General features: G+C 42.2%; 1 protein-coding gene across 1 annotated transcript in view; it reads left to right on the forward strand.

Annotated features, from left to right (window-relative positions):
• The window catches only part of UTS2B (urotensin 2B), a 48,088-nt gene that overhangs the window by 2,374 nt on the left and 22,097 nt on the right, over positions 1-23,617 (forward strand). The gene's annotated exons all lie outside the window — the stretch shown is intronic.

Consider the following 23,617-nt stretch of genomic DNA (forward strand, 5'->3'; position numbering starts at 1 on the left):
GAGTCGCGACTCTGGGAATGGAAGTCTCTGACGTCAGGACTCCGCCCCCGTGTGACGTCACGCCCGTCCCCTCAATGCAAGTCTAGTCCCGGAGTCGCGACTCAGACCCTCCAGCGGTTCCAGTGAAAAAACAGGTGGGTGCTGCATGCAATAATGCGGGGGTCCCCAGCGGCGGGACCCCCACGATCAGACATCTTATCCCCTATCCTTTGGATAGGGGATAAGATGTCTGGGGTGGGAGTACCCCTTTAAGAAAGGAATGTCTGGATTGTGCTTATTAACCCCTACTGCAATGTGTCGCCAGTTTAAAGGGGTACTCCGGTGGAAAACTTTTTTTTTTTTTTAAATTAACTGGTACCAGAAAGTTAAATAGATTTGTAAATTACTTCTATTAAAAAAATCTTAATCCTTTTAGTACTTTTTAGCAGCTGTATGCTAAAGGGGAATTTCTTTACTTTTGGAATTTCTTTTTTGTGTTGTCCACAGTACTCTCTGCTGGCAACTCTGTCTGTGTCAGGAACTGTCCAGAGCAGCATAGGTTTGCTATGGGGATTTTCTCCTGGACAGTTCCTGATACCGGCATCAGGTGTCAGCAGAGAGCGCTGTGGACAACACAAAAAAGAAATTCCAAAAATAAAGATTTTTCTCTAGCAAACAGCTACTAAAAAATACTGAAAGGATTAAGATTTATTAGTAGAAGTAATTTACAAATCTGTTTAACTTTCTGGCACCAGTTCATTTAAAAAAATGTTTTTTCCACCAGAGTACCCTTTTAAGTATATATGATGTGACAGATTCACTTTAAGTTGAAGCTCTGCTCATTACAGGATGGGGTGTATCATGTAATTTATGTCTGCTGAGAACGCACTTTGCATTTATAAAACATATGATTTACATTTCCCTGCAGCACAAAACTGCTAAACAAATCTGATGTAATGTGTTTACTGAGGAGCCAATAAATGTATGATGGTGCATTAAAGGATGTGCCGAGCTGGCATTTACTGGGCTGTGATTGTTATGTTGTGGTTCAATTTAAATTCATAGTATAAACAAAATGTAAACATTGAAGTTTGTCGCATGATAAAATTACACAGCGCTACAAAAATGTTGGGAACCAATGAGACCAGCATAAACTTGTCAATCTTGTCTCATAAATAGTGAGCAGACTGCTAACATGCAAACACATTTTTAGAATAGCCATAAAGTATACCGGTAGGCTTTGTTCCACTGCAATATACAGCATAGCATGCATAATCTGTTTAACCTGTCTCGCTATAGTTTACCTCAAATAAGAATTCTGTATGCACTGTTCATTAAATCAATCACAAGGGATTCTGGGAGTTTACTTAAGATCAAAACACAAGTTGAATACTGCTCCAGGCCTTGTTTAGTGAAAAATAAACCTACATCTGTTATAATGTTTATACCCAATACCACATATTGAGATTCCAGTACACATTAAAAGGAGGGGTTACGTGATTTAGGGACTGCCTCTTGAGATGAAAAAACATTAAAAAAAAAACATGGAATACTTAAGCTGCAAGTGTGGATTACCTGTTTACTTAGATAATATATCACTTTTGGTATATGTGTTTATTCAATATATTGGGGCCCTTACTTTTGGGTGTTTGCAGAGAAAACAATGTTTTTGATACAAGGCTTATCCAAACATCAGTAAACCAGCTTAATGCTTAAATGGGTATTCTGCTGCTCAGCGTTGGAGCCGGCTCTGGGAGCTCATGACTTCATAGCCCAGCCCCCTCATGATGTCATGCCCCATCCCCTCAATGCAGTCTATGGGACATCATGAGGGTGGTGGGGCTATGACGTCATGAGCTGCCAGCTCCAGCGTTCAGAACAGTTTGTTCCAAACACTGAGCAGCGACGTACCCCTTTAAGCTAGTGTATATTCATATCGGTCTTGTTAACACCTTCCATTCATATATGAACTAAGAAAGATTGGAATGTTTTATTTTGAACCTTACACTTTCCCTGTGGGCACTACCTTCCTTACAGCTTCCTTACCATCGCCATTTCCCTTTTTCTTCTACCTCTGTGGTTCAGCCTTCTTGGCCCTGAACTTACCCAAAAAAAAAACCTCCTGGTTATACTATTGCTCTAGAAGCTATCAGCAGAATTTAGCTTCTGATAGAGCTCTGCCTCAGGATTAGGATTGTGGGGTTTATTCTGAAGCCCCAGACCCACAATGGGATTTTCTCTGTTTTCCTGTCAATTATCTGCTTTAGAAATCTTACAACAAACATACGTAGACTCCATAAACCATGATATCAATGCCCGCTTCAAAAGGTTTGTGGCCTATACTGTAGTGTGGCTAGTGCCATCCAGGCAGGTTAACATTTCATTATATTCCACTTCTCCCCCCCCCCCACAAACCTCAGTCTTCCCCCTTTTCAGCCTCCCCTCACTCCTCTACTTTCCTCTCCCTTCTTTTTTCTCTACCTATATTTCAAGACTACGTAATATTATTCCAGTCTCTTATTGTAGTGTTACATATTAACACTGCAAACCCATCATGTTTTGGGGTAATAGGTAAATAGCCCACAATGCTGGTCTGTTTCTCGCATCAATGGTAGATCATATTTTCTCAAACAGTCCCATTATAAGCTGGTTTTGGTTTTGTTTCTTTCCACTTAAGAATGGAATGGCCCAATTATGGGATGTCTATTTAGCCCACTTTTCTACATGTCCCAAATAAATTCAAGACTGAACATACTGTATAAGGCTTCCATCCCAGACCCATTTTTTTTTTTATTATTCACCCATCCATCCACCTTTCTCTGCAACCCCAATAAACCCGACAGTCAAATGCTTTCTTTTCATACACTTAGCAGAGAATTATGGGCACAATTGTGAGTCAAGCTGTTAAAACATTTACTCCATTCTTCCTGGAGCTTGACCTAAACTCCAGTCACGTCAGTTGACAAGATTTGTGGATGAGCTGCTTGGAGTTAATAGAGAATCCGAAAAATATTTCCAAAATAGTCCAGTGACAATGCATGTGATATGAAGGGAGGTCATGCTGATAACCGTTTTGTAAGTTCAGTTCTGATCGGTGTTTACAGAGAAAAGCATACACTGTTTCATGTCTATAAAAACAATAAATTATAGTCCAGTAATTTAAGAATCCAATTTGCAGAACATGATCTATGGCCCCCACCAATATGGTAAAAAGCGTTGTAATGCACAGGACCTTACCTGTGCATCACACTGCTTCTCACAATACTGAACAGGGAAGCAGCTGTATTGATAGTAGTTCGGATAGAATGCACATTCCCGCTGACAGGAGATCCACAGTCCACCAGAAACTATGACTGAAATGTTGTTGAGTAATAACAGGCAAAGTTTCAGATGGAACGTAAAATCCTCTTCACTTTTCCGTACATACCTAAAATTAGATGAATAAAATAGTATAATGATCTATATAGTAAAGTACAAAGCTGATCAAAACAAAGGTTATAAAAGCTACTCCAAATACAAGAAGATATATACATTTGTGTGCTATCAGAACCAGAGATGGGTGAGATACAGTATCGATTGTGGGGGCATTGACTTTCTGCACCTTTTTATAGTCCTTCATTTCTCAACCTTAAATGCATGCTTACATGAAATAATAGATTTGTTCTCATCTATTGTAAGGGAGGTAAACCTTTATACTCTCATTTCCTATGAACTGTATATATATATTCTTTAAAAGTTTTGCATCTTCTGTTAAATAGACTGAGGTCAACTGAGAGACTTTTCGGAAGTTTTTTGTTGCCAGTTATATACTGTATGTTGTCTTGACTACATATAGCTGTACACAGGAATGATGATACGGACTGTGGGCTACACATGGGTTATGGAGGTTCGATAGGCCTAGAAATAGCCTGGTTCTAGTCAAGTTGACACTGATAATGTGTCACCACACTATAGCTGGGACAAGATTAGAGGTTTAGTGCAAACCAAGTGTGTAGTTGATATATAACAAGTGTCAAACATTAACATGTTTATTTTTTCTGCAGAATGTGCCGTCTATGAAAACATCACATTTCCGAGCGTACTTAGAGCTTGTTCTGCCAGTGCCTGCTTTCTGCAGATACTCCGCCATGTGAAAGGGCCCATAGGGATGCTCAAGCCTGTTGAGATCAGCGGTGATATGGAGGGTGGGGTATGTGACATGGCTCTGTAAAGAACTTTAAAAGAGGAGGAAACAATCTGGCTGCTTCATCAAATGGTGGCACGGTGACAATACATTACCAGAACTATTAGTGCAACGATGCGCATTCTCGCCTCTCCATTTTCATGGGGAACTAGATTCCCCATTCTCATAAAATACTTTGTTCCCTATTCTATAGATCGGAAGGAGAATAGGGCTTAAGCAGCTCACTGATCATGTGTCTTCGCCAGACTTTGTGGTGCAATGTACCAAAATAAACCTACAAACTCTGTAAACCCCAAAAAGGGGTATGGCCTTCTGGAAAAGATGTATGACTGGGCAGGAAAGGGGCATGGCTTAACAACTCAATCTATTTACTATTGATTTCACGGAAATAAATGGCTGGAAATTTTCACCAAGAAAATGCTGGTCAGAAAATGTTCCCTGCTTGTACATCGGTTATTCCCCAGAGTAAATAGAGTGGAATCCTGCGGAAATAAAATTTCACACTAGTAAAAACCCAACACTCTTAATAAATCAGGGCCTTATTAACTACCTTATGAATCATGTAATTGCACAGTTTTGTGGGATTCATTATATGGTAAAGCTTGACAGTAGCTCCCCTCCACCCTGCTATCCACCCACCTACTGCAGCATAGCCACACTGCCCTGGAGACATGGGTGTCTTACTGCATGTTTGGTGTACCAGTACCGGAGTGCACCCTGTCAGGTAAACATCGCTTCAGGTGCCTGCGATAGGCCCTGCTGCTCTGGTGATGCTTTAATATTTGTTATAGTCTTTGTCTGTTAATTTATATTTGTCCAAAGGGTTAATCTGCCCAGAAACTTTTGTTTATTTTGTTTATTTGCAAGGACTACGCCCCTGTTTGTCTGGGTGCTGATTAGTGTCTGCCTATCAGAGTCCTCCTGCAAGATACACAGGTTTATTTAAGGAAGCCTTTCACATGCCATGAGTTGCCTATGAAAGAGTTTATCTCCAGTAGCTAGCATTGTATATCCTATGATTCCTGATATTAGTTTAAACTTGGCTTGGCTTTCTGTCTTCTCTTCTGTGTTTGCATCTTGGTACTACGACATTTCCTGTTACAGACTCTGCTAGTTGACTTTGACTTTATTGTGTGTTTGTTTAGTATATTTCTGTTAGTCTGTGTGCCTCCTGACTGTTCCTGACCAATGTCTGTTTTTTTTGTAGTTTATTGTGTTGACTGTTACAGCCATCACTTACATAGGAAGGGACCAACACCATGGTTAGGGACCTGCTGCCTAGGGCGAGTTTGTAAGTTGGCAAGGACAGAGGCTGTGGATGAGTTCAGGGCCGCATTCTTTCCCTGCCCAGACGTGACATTTTCACAGGCCCAAATACCTGCATCTGCCTTATTCCTACAGTGTGGAAGCTATGTCTGCTCTGGTGGGGCAGATGCAGGGCCTTACTCAGCTGGTCCAGAATTTAGCTCAGAGACTTTAACAGCATAAATCTTCTCAGTCCCAATCTAGTTTAGTCCAGACCTTTACTCAGAGACTGCAAGACCAAAAGCAGCTAATTCAGAGTTTGCTTGCCAGAATCCAGGAGCTTGAGTCTGTCCGTACTCAGGTGGCATTTGTTCTTCTTTTGGCTACTTTGGAACCACTCATTAGTCTGCCGGATCGTTTCTCTGGTAACCGGAAAGCGTTCAAAACATTCTGTGAGTGTTGTAAACTATACTTTTGTTTGAGACCTAACTCTTCTGGCACAGAGGCCCAGAGAGTGGGAATTATTATGTCCCTTCTGCAAGGGGGTCCCCAAGAGTGGGTGTCCTCACTTGACCCTGAAGCTCTCTGGCAAAGTTCTTCTGGGGGGCATTGTTCCATCTAGTGTTCAATTTGATCTAACATCTAAGAGTGTGTAAGGCCAGTTTTGCAGCAGCCTCTGGCTGAATCGGTGTGTTGTGGCAGCAAATTGAGAGCGCTCATGCGGACTTGTGGTCAGAGGGAAGTGATGAGGATTTGGAGAATGATTGTGAGGACACCAATGAGTGGTGTAATAAAGAGGATGAGGATACAGATGAGGAGATTGATGGTCCATCTGTATCTAAGTCGGTACCTTTGGAGACTCAGGTGGTTAAGGGTCCAGTCACCCCTCTGAAAAGGTGGGGCACTGTAAGAACCCAAAGGGATAATCTGCCATGAGAGCTTTTGTTTATTTTCGTTGCTAGGATTACGCCCCTGTGTGTCTGGGCGCTGATTAGTGTCTACCTATCAGAGTCCACCTGCAAAATATACAGGTGTATTTAAGGAAGCCTTTCACGGCTTGGCTTTCTGACTTCTCTTCTGTTTGCATCATGGTACTACGATATTTCCTGTTACGGACTCGTTTAGTTGACTTTTATTTTGTATTTGTTTAGTATATTTCTGTTAGTTTGTGTGCCTCCTGACTGTTCCCGACCTGTGTCTGTTTTTGTAGTTAATTGTGTTAACTGTTACGGCCATCACTTACATAGGAAGGGACCAGCACCATGGTACCTTACCCGCTGCCTAGGGTGGGTACATAAGTAGGCAGGGACAGAGGCTGTGGGCGAGTTCAGTGCCACACTCTTTTCCTGCCCAGACGTGACAATATTGTTTTGCACTGTGCCTTTAAGAAATGTAAAGGATATCTGTAAGGCGGCATAATGCAGAGTTACCTATGTGACCCTGATTGCCCAATGGAAGGCCCCCCCTAGCTAAGCCAGATATAGTGTAGAGGGGAGCAGTGTTGTTGCTATGTGCAGAGCTCAGTTTGAGCTGCAGTGTGGGGAAGAGACAGCAGGAGTGTGAGGTGATTGAAGGGAAGCCTAAAGAAAAATTTCAAGCAAGTGCACACGCCATTCTGCAAGTGTTCCCCGTCCAGGAAGAGCCGCTGAATCGAAGGGCCACACAGTGATAGTTCATACCTTGGCAGTGTAGCGTTAATTGGACACTATTAGAACCCTAGTCAGTGTCTGGCCCAGGAGAAGCTGTCCTATCCTCGAACTGTGTAGGTTAGCGGTGATACATCTCACCACCCTGAGTCACGTACAATACCACAGCCTGTCTAACTCCCCGTGGCTGCCACACATGGAATGCTGGGTAAGGTCAGAAACAGCAGTAAAATAAAAATAACTACATCACTTCCAGTTTTTGGTCCTATGCATGAAAACGGGACAAAGTGTCACACAGAAGTGAAAGAAGAATATAAACAGTATTATAACTTGGCATCATGGCTCAAAGTCTGAATAAAAAAATCCTAGAGTATCCCTCAAGGGTACATTCACATGTACAGGATCTTCTGCAGATTGCAAGTTGTTGAATCAATACAAATAGGTGAACACCGCTTCAAATCTGCTGCAGATCCTGTACATGTGAGCATACCCTTGAAGGGATACCTTGGGTAGATAAGTTATCACCTATCTACAGGATAGAAGAGAAGTGTCTAATAATGGGGGTTTAACCATTGGGGCCCCCTGTGATCGCTGGAACAAGGCCCGGCTACTCACCTGTACTCAGAGCAGAACGGCCCCCACCGTCTGAGATGTGTGGGAGGGACAGCCCACTCAGCCAATCATCAGCTGCGACAGGACCCCCATCTCAATTGGTGATTGGCTGAGCTGGTTATCACTTCCTCATGTCTCTAAGATTGGGTGCCGCTCTTTTCTGAGTATGGGGGAGTAGCCGGGCCTCATTCTGGACCTACAAGGGAAGGTTAAAAACCTGTTCCCACCATGACTTAGATCATCCACAATGCTATATGAGGAAGGTCACACAGGTGCAAAAAACAGATACACAGCTACTTGCACACCTATTTATGACGGAGTAGCTGCTTAGTATTATACTTGCACAAAGATAAAGCATATAAGGAGTGCCAGTTACATGATAGTGTGTAGTGTACCGTGCTACTATTCTACTTCTTCACTATTCAATCAGATTTGCATCCCACAAAGCACTGTGACTCCGTCTCCTTCAGCTTCACAAGGCTAGATTACATTCATCTCTTCCCCCCTCCCTCAGTATATTGCACCTGTGCGACCTCCTCCATATAACGTTGTGGCTGATCTACATCATGGTGGAAATAGATTTGTAGCCTGCCCTTCTTCCAGTAACTAGTGAGTCTGGCCTTTTTCTGGCTTTTTTTTCCCCAGCCCATCACCTGACAGTTGCTGCAGCCCACATGACAATGTTAAAATTAAATAGTCCAGCAATAACCAGGGCTAATGGGTGTGGGAGTAGGCTTGATTTTCCTAGGAGATTGGGACACCTACTGTATTTGTTTCCCCAGCAGAATTCTTCTCTGTAGACAGTGTATGGAGTACCTGACACAGCAGTCAAGACCACTTGCCGAATGTATTTTTATTCATACATTTATAGAGCCAATAGCAATAGCATGTGTATGACTTGTTTGCAACACTGATCCTTCTGTTATTATACACCAGTCGCTATGTATGGTTGAGATAACCCCATAATATTCAACTATTGCAGCCAGTGTGTCATGATGATGCTTCTTTTCCCCATCAGTCAGCACTACTCATTCGCCTGACTGACCCTTGCATATGTGCCAAACCCAAGTTGGCATTAACCCTCAGCTAGAAAAAGTCACTGCTGCTTTAAAAGTGTTTCCAGATACTAAGACATAACTGACATACAGAAAAATAGTGTCAATAGTGGCTATAGATCTTACATAGGGCTATATTAGGTCTTGTATCCCTCCAAGTCTCTTCTGATTATAGATTTAGGTACAGAATAAACCATTACATTAGCAAGTGGATCTAACTTAGTGCTATATAAAGTAAAAAAGAAGGAAAAATAAAATAATAACCCAAGACCTGCTTTAGCAGCTATCACAGTGCAGCAATTTGTATCTATCTTTGAGTAATGAATGTGACAGTAAATATTATGATTTTGTTACGATTAGTCTTCATTTTGCTTCAGTGATATCTAAACTACTTTTGAGGATTTTGGCAGAAAAATCTAAATGCGTGTGTATCTAATAAGCAGCATCTTTCACTGCTAAGTGTAATATAAAAGGCCTAGTAAGATGCCAATATACACCCATAAAATGTAACAGCCAATTATAGCAAAAGCTACTAGTATGAAATCTGTGACCTCCCATGTTATTTAAACTGATTTGTGTTTAGGATCTGTTCTCTTTTAACGTTTCTGCTTGAAATCATGAAATTCATTTTTCCACAAAATGGTTTATATTTCATAAGAAACACAAAAATCTATCTACAGTTACTGTCTATCCATCCTAATGTACAGGCGGGGACACTACTTCCTTTCCATTTACTAACTTGTATTTCTTATTGAAAGACAATCTTACTGTTACATATTGAAACAATTTTACACAAATGAACATCATTTTGCTATCAGGCTGATAAATAAAATTCTCTGCTCGTATGTCACTTACCTTTAGCAAACAATTTAAAGACAAGCCGATATTAGACAGAACCCAAGGATTGTTCCTAGTAAAGCTCTTTATAACTGCCACAGAACGCTAAGAAACACATTGAAGACCTCTTGCCTTATTTTGCTTCACTGATCAGAAGATACAAAGCATTCAGGTAAAACCTGTTTGGGGAATGAGTGCAATGTCATACTTAAGTTTCAATTCTTTGAGTTACATAAACTATTTTATGTAAAAGTACATACTTTGCTACTAGGTATGGACATTCCAAATTGAGTTTGTCACTAACACTTTTTCCCGATAAACAGGGTGTTGCTAGACTCTGAACAGACCTGGGGCACCTGATGGAACGAGCAAGTGGCGTGGGGGTCAATTTTGTACACTGCACTAAAAATGTTCTTTCCAGAGGTGCATATCTTGCATTAGACGTGTCTCCAAATAATTTACCATACAGTCATTAAATAAAAATGATTATGCAATTACCAATATTATTTCTTTTATTAACTTTTTTTGATAATTTTAGACAGTGTCAACTTATTTTGCAGTGCAGTGCCTGGTTCCTATAGTGCTCGTAATCTAAATGTTCTGTCTCAAACATACTGATACCTACATTTTGCACCTTGCGCCACAGTGAATTGACCTGTTACGAACCTCATTTAGCTGTTTAAGTAATTTTGGACTGAGAACCAGTGAACAAATATACATACATGAACATCTGCATTAGTCATTACGTGAACACATGCTAAAAACCACCTCAAGATTATTACATTCAATAACGCTGCTGCAAAAGCATAAACTGAAGGGGCAACTGGTGCCAGAACGTTAAACAGATTTGTAAATTACTTCTATTTAAAAATCTTAATCATTCCAGTACTTATTAGCTGCTGTATAATACAGAGGAAGTTCTTTTCTTTTTAAATTAATTTTCTGTCTGACCACAGTGCTCTCTGCTGACACCTCTGTCTGTCTCAGGAACGGTCAAGAGCAGGAGAAAATCCCCATAGCAAACCTATCCTGCTCTTGACAGTTCCTGAGACAGACAGAGGTGTCAGCTGAGAGCACTGTGGTCAGACAGAAAAGAAATTTAAAAAAGAAAATAACTTCTTGTGGAGCATAAAGCAGCTGATAACTACCTGAAGGATTAAGATTTTTAAATAGAAGTAATTTACAAATCTGTTTAATGTTCTGGCACCAATTGATTTAAACAAAAGAAATGTTTTTCACCAGAGTACCCCTTTAATTGACAAAAGTTGTGGGGTCACAGTGGAACTTTGTGTTAGTATACCATTCTGTCATATGACATACAGTATCCAGCAGGGTCTACTACACACAGCATAACCTCTATCATTTCCCCAGTGGCTACCACAAGTCAATGTTAGAGTTAGATTCTCTTTAATGACAGTTAAAGGGGTATTCCAGGAATTTTTTTATTTTTTTTATTTGACTATGCTACAGGGGCTGTAAAGTTAATGTAGTTCATAATATAGCGTCTGTACCTGTGTGTGACGGTTTTCTCGCAATCCTTAAGTTATTTTTGCCCCAATATTTAATTTGAACAGCATACAAAAGTACTCATGTCTTGGGATTTCCCAGGTTGCAGTGCGTCAAGACCTGACAGTTGTGCAAAGGGAGCCAGTCCTGCTTCAATGGGTGGAGCGACAGAGAGATAATTTTGCAATAGCTGTAAACACCCCGATTAAAAAACACTGATCTTTTGAGCTTATTTGTGCTGCAATGGGTGAGGTGGCTGATGTGTCGAAAATAGGAATGTAACTTCACACTTACAAGCATGAAACTATGGGATGTGTTTAACCCCTTAAGGATGCAGGGTTTTTTCCGTTTTTGCATTTTCATTTTTTCCTTGTCACCTACTAAAAATCATTACTCTTTCAATTTTGCACCTAAAATTCCATATTATGGCTTATTTTTTGTGCCACCAATTCTACTTTGCACTGACGACAGTCATTTTACCCAAAATATCCACCGCAAATTTTTTTTATTGTGTGACAAAATTGAAGAAAAAATGCCATTTTGTAAATTTTGGGGGCTTCCGTTTCTACGCAGTGCATTTTTCAGTAAAAATGACATCTTATCTTTATTCTGTAGGTCCATACAGTTAAAATGATACCCTACTTGATTTTGTATTACTTCTACATGAGGGCTAATTTTTTGTGCCGTGATCTGATGTTTTTTAGCGGTACCATTTTTATATTGATCAGACTTTTTGATCGCTTTTTAGTCATTTTTTCCTGATGTAAAAAGTGACCAAAATACGCTATTTTGGATTTTGGAATTTTTTTTTGCGCGTATGCCATTGCCCAAGCGGTTTAATTAACTATATATTTATTTATAGTTCAGACATTTCCACACGTGGCGATACCACATATGTTTATTTTTACTTTTATTTACACTTTTTTTTTTTAAATGGGAAAAGGAGGGGGGATTCTTACTTTTATTAGGGAAGGTGTTAAATGATCTTTATTAACTTTTTTTTTTTTTTTACTTTCTTTTTGCAGTATATAGCCCAGGGGGGGCTATAACACTGCAAAAAAAATAAGTTATTTCACTGCACATACCGATCTCATACACAGATCATTGCCGTGCATTGACACGGCAAAGATCAGTGTAATCGGCGGTCGATTGCTCAAGCCTGGATTTCAGGCTTGGAGCAATCAATCGCTGATTGGACATGACGGAGGCAGGTGAGAGGACCTCCGCTCGTGTTCTAGCTGATCGGGACATCGCAATTTCAATGAGCTGCTGGGAAGCTTTTACTTTAATTTTAGACGTGGCGATCAACATTGAACGCCACCGCTAAAAGGTTAATAGCACGCATCACAACGATAGGTGCCACACGCTATTAGCACAGGGTCCCAGCTGTCATTAGCCGCCGGGACCGACCTGCTATACCGTTTTATACCGGGACGGGGCATGCAGTGAAATACACAGATCATTGCCGTGCATTGACACGGCAAAGATCAGTGTAATCGGCGGTCGATTGCTCAAGCCTGGATTTCAGGCTTGGAGCAATCAATCGCTGATTGGACATGACGGAGGCAGGTGAGAGGACCTCTGCTCGCGTTCTAGCTGATCGGGACATCGCAATTTCACTGAGCTGCCGGGAAGATTTTACTTTCATTTTAGACGTGGCGATCAACATTGAACGCCACCGCTAAAAGATTAATAGCACGCGGCACAACGATAGGTGCCACACGCTATTAGCACAGGGTCCCAGCTGTCATTAGCCGCCGGGACCGACCTGCTATACCGTTTTATACCTGGACGGGGCGCAGGGCGTACAGGTACGCCCTGCATCCTTAAGAAATTAAGAGACCAAACTTCAACAGGAAATTCCCAGATAGCCTGGCAGGTATGTACTAAAATCACCTTAGGGTGGATAACCCCTTTAACATTTCCTCTGATCATTCACTTTTGCTTTGTTCTCTGTCTGGCCCAGATTGTCATGAAAATGGTAATCTTAGAAGTAGAACACCTTTGGTTCCACATTTAGCAGCACATTTATATTTTAGCTTTTCATCAAAAACTCAACATCCGGTATCACTCCTTAAAGGAGTACTCTGGTGGAAAAAAAAAATCAAATCAATTGGTGCTAGAAAGTTATACAGATTTGTAAATTACTTTGAAAAATCTTAATCCTTCCAGTACTTTTCAGCTGCTGTATGCTCCCGAGGAAGTTGTGTAGTTCTTTCCAGTCTGACCCCAGTGCTCTCTGCCACACCTCTGTCCATGTCAGGAACTGTCTGGAGCAGGAGAGGTTTGCTATGGGGATTTGCTTCTACTCTGGACTTTTCCTGACACAGACAGGTGGCAGCAGAGAGCACTGTGGTTAAACTGGAAAGAACTACACAACTTCCTCAGAAGCATACAGCAGCTGATATGTAATGGAAGGGTTACGATTTTTACATAAAGTAATTTACAAATCTGTTTAACTTTCTGGCACTAGTTGATTGTAAAACATTTGTTTTTCATTGTAGTACCCCTTTAACCCCTTAAGGACACAGGGCGTATCCATACGTATCCTTAAGGACACAGGGCGTATGGATATGCCCTGCGCATTTCCGGCCCCAGCCGCTAGCTGGAGCGGAGCCGGTGCCGAATGCCTGCTGAAATCGTTCAGCAGGCATCCTGGCATATCGCCCAGGGGGGTCATTATGTCCCCCCATGTCGGCGATTGCCGCAGATCGCTTGACAATTCAGTCCAGCGATCTGCGGCGGATTCCGGGTCAATCGGGTCTCCAGTGACCCGGTGACCCGGAATTACTGGCTGATCGGCCATTAACAGCCATTACCAGCAGGGGTGAGGTGGCACTGGTGCCACCTCACGATCGCCCTAATTCGTCGTCCGGTTTCCCGGCCGACCAATCAGGGCGCCTGCAGCGGGTGTCACTCCCGCAACCCGCTCCGCCCCTCTTCCGGAGGACATGAGCGGGTGCGGGAGGAAGACCCCGGGTGCTGGGGACCCCGATCCCCGGCGCCCCTGTTGGGATCGGGGCCCCAGGAGCGAGGGATGGCGGCGGCGGGACTGACCTGCGCGGCGGCAGCGTGGAGCAGCAGCAGGAGGTGAGTGACAGCCTCCTGCTGTTGCTTAGCAACAGCTCCCAGCATTCAAAAAGGGCATGCTGGGAGCTGTAGTTATGCAACAGCAGGAGGCAGACCACCACAACTCCCAGCATTTCCTTATGGGCATGCTGGGACTTGTAGTTTTTCAACAGCTGGAGGCACATTTTTTCTATGGAAAAGTGTACCTTCAGCTGTTGTATAACTACAACTCCCAGCTTGCACAATCAGCTAAAGTGCATGCTGGGAGTTGTAGTGGTGCATCTGGTGGTTGCATAACTACAACTCCCAGCATGCCCGTTGGCTGTCGGTGACTGCTGAGAGTTGTAGTTTTGCAACAGCTGAAGGCACACTGAGTTAAGTAGCAAACCAGTGTGTCTCCAGCTGTTGCATAACTACAATCCCCAGCATCCCCAGCCAAAGTAGTATGCCTCCGGCTGTTGCATAACTACAAGACCCAGCATGCCCTTCTGCTGTCCGTACATGCTGGGGGTTGTAGCTTTTGCAACAACTGAAGGCACACTGGTTGCAAAACACTGAGTTTGTTACCAAACTCGGTGTTTCACAACCAGTGTGCCTCCAGCTGTTGCAAAACTACAACTCCCCGCATGCACTGATAGACCGTACATGCTGGGAGTTGTAGTTTTGCAACAGCTGGCTGTTTCCCCCCCCCCCCCCCCCCCAATGTGAATGTACAGGGTACATTCACATGGGCGGAGGCTTACAGTAAGTATCCGGCTGCAAGTTTGAGCTGCGGCAAATTTTCTGCCGCAGCTCAAACTGCCAGCGAGAAACTACTGTGAACCCCCCGCCCATGCGACTGTACCCTAAAAACACTACACTAACAAAAAATAAAATAAAAAGTAAAAAACACTACATATACACATACCCCTACACAGCCCCCCTCCCCAATAAAAATGAAAAACGTCTGGTACACCACTGTTTCCAAAACGGAGCCTCCAGCTGTTGCAAAACAACTACTCCCAGTATTGCCAGATAGCCACTGACTGTCTAGGCATGCTGGGAGTTTTACAACAGCTGGAGGCACCCTGTTTGGGAATTACTAGCGTAGAATACCCCTATGTCCACCCCTATGCAAGTCCCTAATTTAGGCCTCAAATGCGCATGGCGCTCTCACTTTGGAGCCCTGTCGTATTTCAAGGCAACAGTTTAGGGTCACATATGGGGTATTGCCGTACTTGGGAGAAATTGTGTTACAAATTTTGGGGGGTATTTTCTGCTATTACCCTTTTTAAAAATGTAAAATTTTTGGGAAAACAAGCATTTTAGGTAAAAAAAAATATTTTTTTTTTACATATACAAAAGTCGTGAAACACCTGTGGGGTATAAAGGTTCAGATTACCCCTTGTTACGTTCCCCAAGGGGTCTAGTTTCCAAAATGGTATGCCATGTGGTTTTTTTTTTTTGCTGTTCTGGCACCATAGGGGTGCGGCATGCCCCCAGAGCAAAATTTGCTTTCAAAAAGTCAAATGTGACTCCTTCTCTTCTGAGACCTGTAGTGCGCCAGCAGAGCACTTTTCACCCCCCATATGGGGTGTTTTCTGAATCAAGAGAAATTGGGCTTCAAATTTTGTGGGGTATTTTCTGCTATTACCCTTTTTAAAAATGTAAACATTTTGGGAAACCAAGCATTTTTTTTACATATGCAAAAGTCGTGAATCCCTTGTAGGGTATTAAGGTTCACATTACCCCTTGTTACGTTCCCCGAGGGGTCTAGTTTCCAAAATGGTATGCCATGTGTTTTTTTTTTTTTTTTTTTTGCTGTCCTGGCACCATAGGGGCTTCCTAAAGGTGACATGCCCCCCAAAAACGCTCCTTCCCTTCTGAGCCCTCTACTGCGCCCGCTGAACAATTAACATAGACATATGAGGTATGACCTTACTCGAGAGAAATTGGGTTTCAAATACAAGTAAAAAATTTCTCCTTTTTACCCCTTGCAAAAATTCAAAAATTGGGTCTACAAGAACATGTGAGTGTAAAAAATGAAGATTTTGAATTTTCTCCTTCACTTTGCTGCTATTCCTGTGAAACACTGAATGTCATTTTGAATACTTTGGGGGGTGTAGTTTTTATAATGGAGTCTTTTATGGGGTATTTCTAATATGAAGACCCTTCAAATCCACTTCAAAACTGAACTGGTCCCTGAAAAATAGTGAGTTTGAAAATTTTGTGAAAAATTTCTAAATTGCTGCTGAACTTTGAAGCCCCCTGGTGTCTTCCAAAAGTAAAAACTCATATATTTTATGATGCAAACATAAAGTAGACATATTGTATATGTGAACCCAAAAAAAAATTCTTTTGAATATCCATTTTCCTTACAAGCAGAGAGCTTCAAAGTTAGAAAAATGCAAAATTTTCATTTTTTTCATCAAATTTGGGGATTTTTCACCAAGAAAGGATGCAAGTTACCATAAAATTTTACCACTAAGATAAAGTAGAATATGTCATGAAAAAACAATCTCGGAATCAGAATGATAACTAAAAGCATTCCAAAGTTATTAATGTTTAAAGTGACAGCAGTCTCTGGTCCTTAAGGTATAAAATGGCCTGGTCCTTAAGGGGTTAAGGCCTGTTTTTCATGGGCCAAAAATATGTAAAACAAATCATAAAACCAGATGTATTACAGATTAAATGACATCAATATGTCATGAGTACTTTCTTTGTATTGTACAGTATCAGTATTTTTCTACAGTCAATTCTAGGCAGGAAATTGAAAAACAGATAAAATATATATATAAAAATTGATGAAATACAAATGTAAAATGGATCAAAAAACAAAATATTTGTGAATGCATCTGTATATTAGAGGGGTTGTACAGGGAGTACCTCTTCCGCTCCCTCAAATTCCATGTTTGGTCTCAGAATGTCTTGGAAGTACATCTTCTCAGACAAGAGGTGGTGAGTATGAAATCATGATCATCTTGTGCATGCAAAACTATGTCCAAATGCAATGTTAAATAGCCGCATGTCACTGTAAACTTGTCAATGTCAGGCATCTATTAGCTATGGTTTTGCCCACATGCGATGATCGCAACTTGATAATTTCTCTGACGTTTTGTGGGCGAAAGTGGAGCACCAGGGAGCAGAAAAAGGGATATCTGGACAACCCCTTAATCCTTCTTCATAGACTTCAATTGATATTTTCCAATCACCTTTTAACAGCATGGAGAAACAACTTCCTTATCTGGAGGACAGGAAACAGGAACTGCACTTGTATAAAGAGAGAGACTGGCATCATATCACCAGTTCTATTTCCTGTCCTACGAAAGTTGTAGAGAACTGTGGACTTCCAGTGTGTGTGTGGTCACACATACAGGTTGCGACCCAGTGGCGTCAAACTCCTTCACAGGAGCCTCTCTGGAAGTGAAGCCCTCCTCTCAAACCTTGTCTATAGACATCTCCAGTTCCCTCTCCCTTTCTTCTGCATCCTTGGTGAGTTCCTGGTGGCTGCAATACCTCCAGTGGTGTTTCTCTGTTGAGCATCAGTAGATGGGTAGAGCTTATATGCGTGCATGCATGCGCGACTTTACAGTAAGAAGAAGCAGATTCATTATGTAGGAGAAAAGGGCGGTTCTCTCTGAGAGGCCCACCATCATTAGTGAAGAGGGTTCATTGTACCTTTTCTAGAAGGATTTAGAAAGGTATTAAAGGGAACCAATCATGTGATTTCACTATATATAATGCATGGCAATGCGATATATATATATATATATATATATATATATATATATATATATATATATATGAAAACAAGAAGATTTTATTGACCCATGCAATGTTTTGACGGCATCACACCGTCTTTTTCAATCAAGTGTCGGAACGTTGCATCTGATATGGGTCAATAAAATCCCACTATTTGCACATGAATTAATGGGTGTGCTGCTGAAATTCTTTTTTTCCTGGATTATCTATGCAGTCTGCGATTGGGACTGCAACTATTTGCTTGCACCCCGGAACTTTCTAACTAGTGTGGTAGTGCTGCCTACCTTTGGATTGATTATAGTAAAATCATCTTCACCATCTCCGGGGGACGTTTCTGCCCACAGAGATGGTGAGAATATAAGGTCAAAAAGTTTCCCTGCCATACTTGCCTAGTCCCAATCTTCTAGGCTGTTATCACGCCTTCTCGGCATGATTGACAGCCCGGGCATGGCCTGTGTCATTGCTCTTCTCCCTCTGCTTAGGGAGCAGAGCGGTAATGCACGCAATCTCATTAGTTGCTTTGGGCAACTGCACCAGTTGTCCTCTACACAAGGTCTGATTAATCTCCCCCATGTTTTTTTACTTACGTGATTTCCTTTTAGTGGCAGAGTCTCAAGATGTCTTTGTTAGGCAAATTCGGGAAGTGAAGGATAAGAAGTAAACCACGAAAAAATCCTGCAAAATCCCCAAATAGAGCAAAGTTGTGTCTTTCTATGAATAGGTCTAGACTTCAGATAACAACAGATTTTTTACCTACCACAACAAATGGTTTTCCTGGTACCAAGCAGAGTCAAACAGTTGATACCCAGACGTAGAGTCCATTTCCTGAAAGAAGCAATATCAGTACTGGGTCTCCTTACTTCTTGTATCCCAGCTGTCCGATGAGCACAGTATCATTCAAGAACACTTTAAATTCAGACACTGAACCAATGGAATAGATGGGGAAGCTCTCTCACTCAACAAAAAACTTCTTATGTGATAGTTGGACTAACAAAAAAATAGAAAAAAGTTGACCATTTATGTGAGTCCAAAAGGTTGGAGGGCACGACAATTCTTTCCTGCTACAGAGGAGCAGCAAAGATCCCCAAATGTGAGGGAGTTAAAAGCTGCCTTGCATGCCTTGAGCCACTCCTGTCTGGTCTTCCAGCTCAGAAATGTGAAGATTATGATAGACAATACTACAGTGGTGGCATACCTAAATCAACAGGGAGGCACCAGGTCTCGAATGACATTTCCCAATCAGATTTTTAGCATGGTAGGAAAGCAGGTAGAATTAGTGCTTCATTTAAAGGGAACAGAAAACCAGATAGAGGATGTCACTAACTAAACCAAGGAGTGGGAACTCAACCAGTCAGTCATTTCTCAGATCACAAACGGGGTATTTACAAAATAGTACTATTTGCCACAAAACAAAGAGAAAGGTGAATAACTAATATTCCCTGCAACAGACTTTCCCTTAGGGATATACACATTGGCCCAGATTTATCAAACTGTGTGAGAGAAAAAGTGGAGGGATTTTTCCACAACAACCAATCACAGCTCAGCTAACGATCTCTGGTAAAGTAAAAGCTGAGCTGTGATTGGTTGCTATGGGAAAATTTCTCCACTTTTTTCTGACACAGTTTGATAAATCTGGGCAATTGTCTCAGCCCAGGAGGACACAACTCCTATATGCCTTCCAAGTTCCAACCAATTGGGCAGATCCTGAAAATACTAAGATAGATCAGGTGGGACAGGGCAACCGTGATAGTAATTGCTCAATTCTGTCCACGGAGAGTATGGTTTATCTGGTTATGAAAACTCAGTGGCCCTTCCCTGGATTCTTCTTGAGATCTTGGGCCTTCTTCATCAGAGTCCAGTCTCCACATACATTTTTAAGCACTACAGGTTTAACCTTATGGTAAATAAAGGGCTTTACTCTGACAGGAAATGGATACAGCTATGAACCCCACCCAAAATGAACAAAGTCTATTCTCCATGAGTGCTGTCATGAGGTGATTGGGAAAACCAAAATTACTCATACCCATCATTGTTTTTTGATGAGCCCATGACAGCACCCAGGCATAACATCCAACCCCCACACACACAAAATAAATTAATTAATTAAACAAATAATAAGGTGAAGGATAGCTTCTGATGCATGTGTGCATGTTTTACATGTGATTAGTTAAATATGTGTATAAAGGTATAGGCAGGGTTTATAGGCTCATGAGTACTTCCTAAAAAGCTGGTGATGTGATGCTGGTCTGTCCCCATATATAGTTGTTTTATTTGAAACAATATTCCTCCACCAATTACATCTGATGGAAAACCAACAATAAGAAGGCACAACCAAATAGACATGATTCCCCATCATCCAGTCTCATGGTTATTGACCTTCGTAATAGAAGGCTGGGTTCACACCACGTTTTTGCAATACAGTTCCCGTATAAAGTTTTTGATAAGAAACAGATTCCTCAAAACCTGACTAAACTGTATCAAAATGTGTGTACAAATTTTAATCCGTATACGGTCGAAAACCGGATACGATTTGAAAAATGATGTCCGGTTGCATCCATTTTTTAAGAAAAAACGTACATGTTTTTAACTTTTCACTCCATTGTGAATAAAGTTTCAGATGTTTGATTGAAATTCGGAGAAAAAAACTGTTCAAAGTCAAAAACCGAATGGTGTGAACCGGATGGAATCGGATGGAACCGTGGTAGGCTATGGTTTTGGGTATAGGAAAAAAACTGATAAAACCGTACAGGATGCAAAACGGACACAACCGGATGCATCTTTTGGCATATGGTTTTCAATGGAGAGTCAATGTTTTGAGATTTACTTACAGAGCAAGAAACAAATGACAGAGGTAGGTTTCCTAAATCTTTATTCCCTTACTCTAAGAAATGTCCCTCTCTATGTTTTCCAACATAGAATTATTTGTAAAACTACTCCAATCTGCTAGCATTGTGAATGTATTATACTGCAATTTCCAGCTTGACAACACCATACAGTAATACATACTAGATGAGGTAACGAGTTCAGCTGTTTCCAGTGTGGTGTCCCGGTACGTACATCGTACTGTACCTTGTATGCTAAGTCCCCAAAGTCAGAGATCCTGCGTACCGGTAGGATCCTCCTGGTGGGATAACCCCCTTGTCACCTCTTCCTTCTTTAATTTTGTGTTTGATGTATATAATTTATATATATGTATAGTACTTCCAGGACCTTAGGTCACATGACTACTAAACCTACTGTTAGGTTAAGCTTAAGGACCTTCCAGGTCACGTGAGTGGGTCACATGATGTACCACAATGCTTTGTCAAAGGACTGACAGTTGGTGGGAACCAATAAGATTTGAGTCTGCCCCCTTGCCATATAAGGATGCTGTATCCAATCCTCGCGCTCTTGGGGGGACATGTATTAATGTTGGTGTAGGTAGACATCTTTTTTAGATCACTTTGGTTGGTCTAAATGTTGTGCAATTGCACCAAATTTACCATACTTGTGCAAGGCCCATGATAAATTTCCTACAAAGTTCTAAATTTACACACAGTTCTATTTGTACACCTGATCTACACCTCACAGGAAAAGTGGACACAGGGATTTTGCTCTATTGCTTTGAGGCTCGGATTCCATTGATGTTTTTTGTCCAACAGCAAAAACGCCAGAAAAACTGTCACACCATAACTTTCATGTACAACAGATTATATACATTTTATTACATCATACTATGACAACACAAATGCTTACTAATGCAAACTCTTGAGTAAAAATACAATACTATGGCAATATATACACAGGTATCCATGTACCACTCAACAGTCCAGATACATTATAGAGTCCTTTTTAGAAAATCTCGGCTATGAGCCAGGCTCAAAACTTACGAGATTGGTTACAACTTTAACTGTCTTGATAAGTTTGTCAGGCTCTGTACTTAAACGTTGCTTTTAACCTGTAACAACAAGAGTGTTCTCGCACACAAACATTAGTTAGTCTTGCCTACCACAATGGTAAAGTTAGTTAACAAGATGCTCCTCTTAATATGGCATCTTTCCATTCCAGCCGCACTGGTTGGTTTGCTTCCTAGGTTGTGACATAAACCAAGGACCACGAGACTGGGCCCCCTCCATGGGGTTCACCTGTGTGTTCCAAGACATTTGGGACAACCCGGATTCGTGATGGTTGGGCTCACCGTAACTACTACTTGTACCGTAGCAGCTTGCGCCACTGGGGGATGGACAGTCGGTGCCTGTTGGGCCAGCCAAAGCTCTGCAACAGTTGGAGTAGGCCGAGGCACTTTTGTTGGTGCCCGCTGATTAGGCCAAACCTCCTCACCCTAGGAGTAGGCCCGGGCACACCCTTAAATTACTTAGGCAGGTATTTTGGAGCCATGGCAGGCGTCTCAGGCAGATAGACTTCCTTCTCTCGGACGGTGTCTTTAGCTTTTGTTGACAGCAACCCAAAGAGATCTGCATCCCAGTCGTCCGATGAGAAGTACAAGTACAAGTCACCGCTGCCGCCCATTCTCCTCTCATGCTCTGCACAGGTGGGTACTCTACAATCTCCCTGCTCTCCAGAGAATGCATAGCTGGGGGGAGATAGTCTCTTTGTACTGCCCTCCTGTTCACTAGGATGGTGCCCCCATGTCGGCAGTCTATGAGGGTGCCAAACCCTCTTACCTTGTCAAACTTGATTACAGTTGCGCGACGGCGCTCCAGGGATGGCTCACCCTCTTGGGGGTGCTCTAACTTTCGGATATGCAGGGCCTCCAACTTCTTGGTATCTTGCTGCTGCTCCTGTCGCACCTCGTATGGCAGCTGCCTCGGCCCATATTTCTCCATCCTCTGGGCCCTCAGTTCCTCCACAATTGCAGCCACCTCAGTGTCTCTCTTGTCCCTTTTGGACTGGGCCGGAGGAACTGGGGGATGGTACTTCCCTGGCAAGGGAAGAAGATGCTCCCTCATGTACCAGATCCAGTTAGGCTCATCACCAAATAACCCTCTGGGTAGGGGTGGTGACTGCGGACGTGCAGTAGACTCTACAGACTTCTGCACCTGGGGGTTTGCTCTGGACTAGGGGTGAAAGGAAGGGTAGAAAAAGCGGCCTCAGCTGGGGTACTCACTTCCGATTCCTACGTCAGTATTACGGCCCAGGACCCCCAGGTTCGGTGGTGAGGGGACAGCCTCTCCGGCGATGATGCATTTGATGACTTGGAAGTTCCCCCTTCCGGGGTTGCTGGACAGTTGTTGTCCTCTGGTAGCGGGATCAGATGACAGGCCTCATCGGCCTGCGCTTCTTCAGCGCCATCTTAACCCTTTCAGGTACCGGCACATTAAGCACATTAAGGATAACAGCAGCTTTACTGAGGCAGGACAGGTGATATAGTCTTTGCAGTACAGCCAAATATACCAGGGAGTTGACCAGTGACACAGGGGGACCTCTGGGTCCCCCTGTGCAGAAGGACAGTACAGGGCCACATCCCATACTGGGACATCACAAATAGCTCTGGTTTTCTATTTTTCTAACCCCTTTAATGGCAGAGCAGATATGGTCTTCTAAGATATGGTCTCCTGGCCATCACATGATTGCTGGGTCCCATAGAGACTGCAGCATTGTCACTCCCTCTGTTCACTACATTTTCTCAATTAGCACTATGTAGATCAAAAAGAAGAAGACAAAAGTAATTGCAAACTACTTTTACTCCTCCATGTCCATTGCTGTCTAGGTACTGACCTGCTTGGTTTACATATGTCTGTTGT

This window comes from Hyla sarda, chromosome 3 (assembly GCF_029499605.1).
Source record: "Hyla sarda isolate aHylSar1 chromosome 3, aHylSar1.hap1, whole genome shotgun sequence".
Taxonomy (NCBI): Eukaryota; Metazoa; Chordata; class Amphibia; order Anura; family Hylidae; genus Hyla; species Hyla sarda.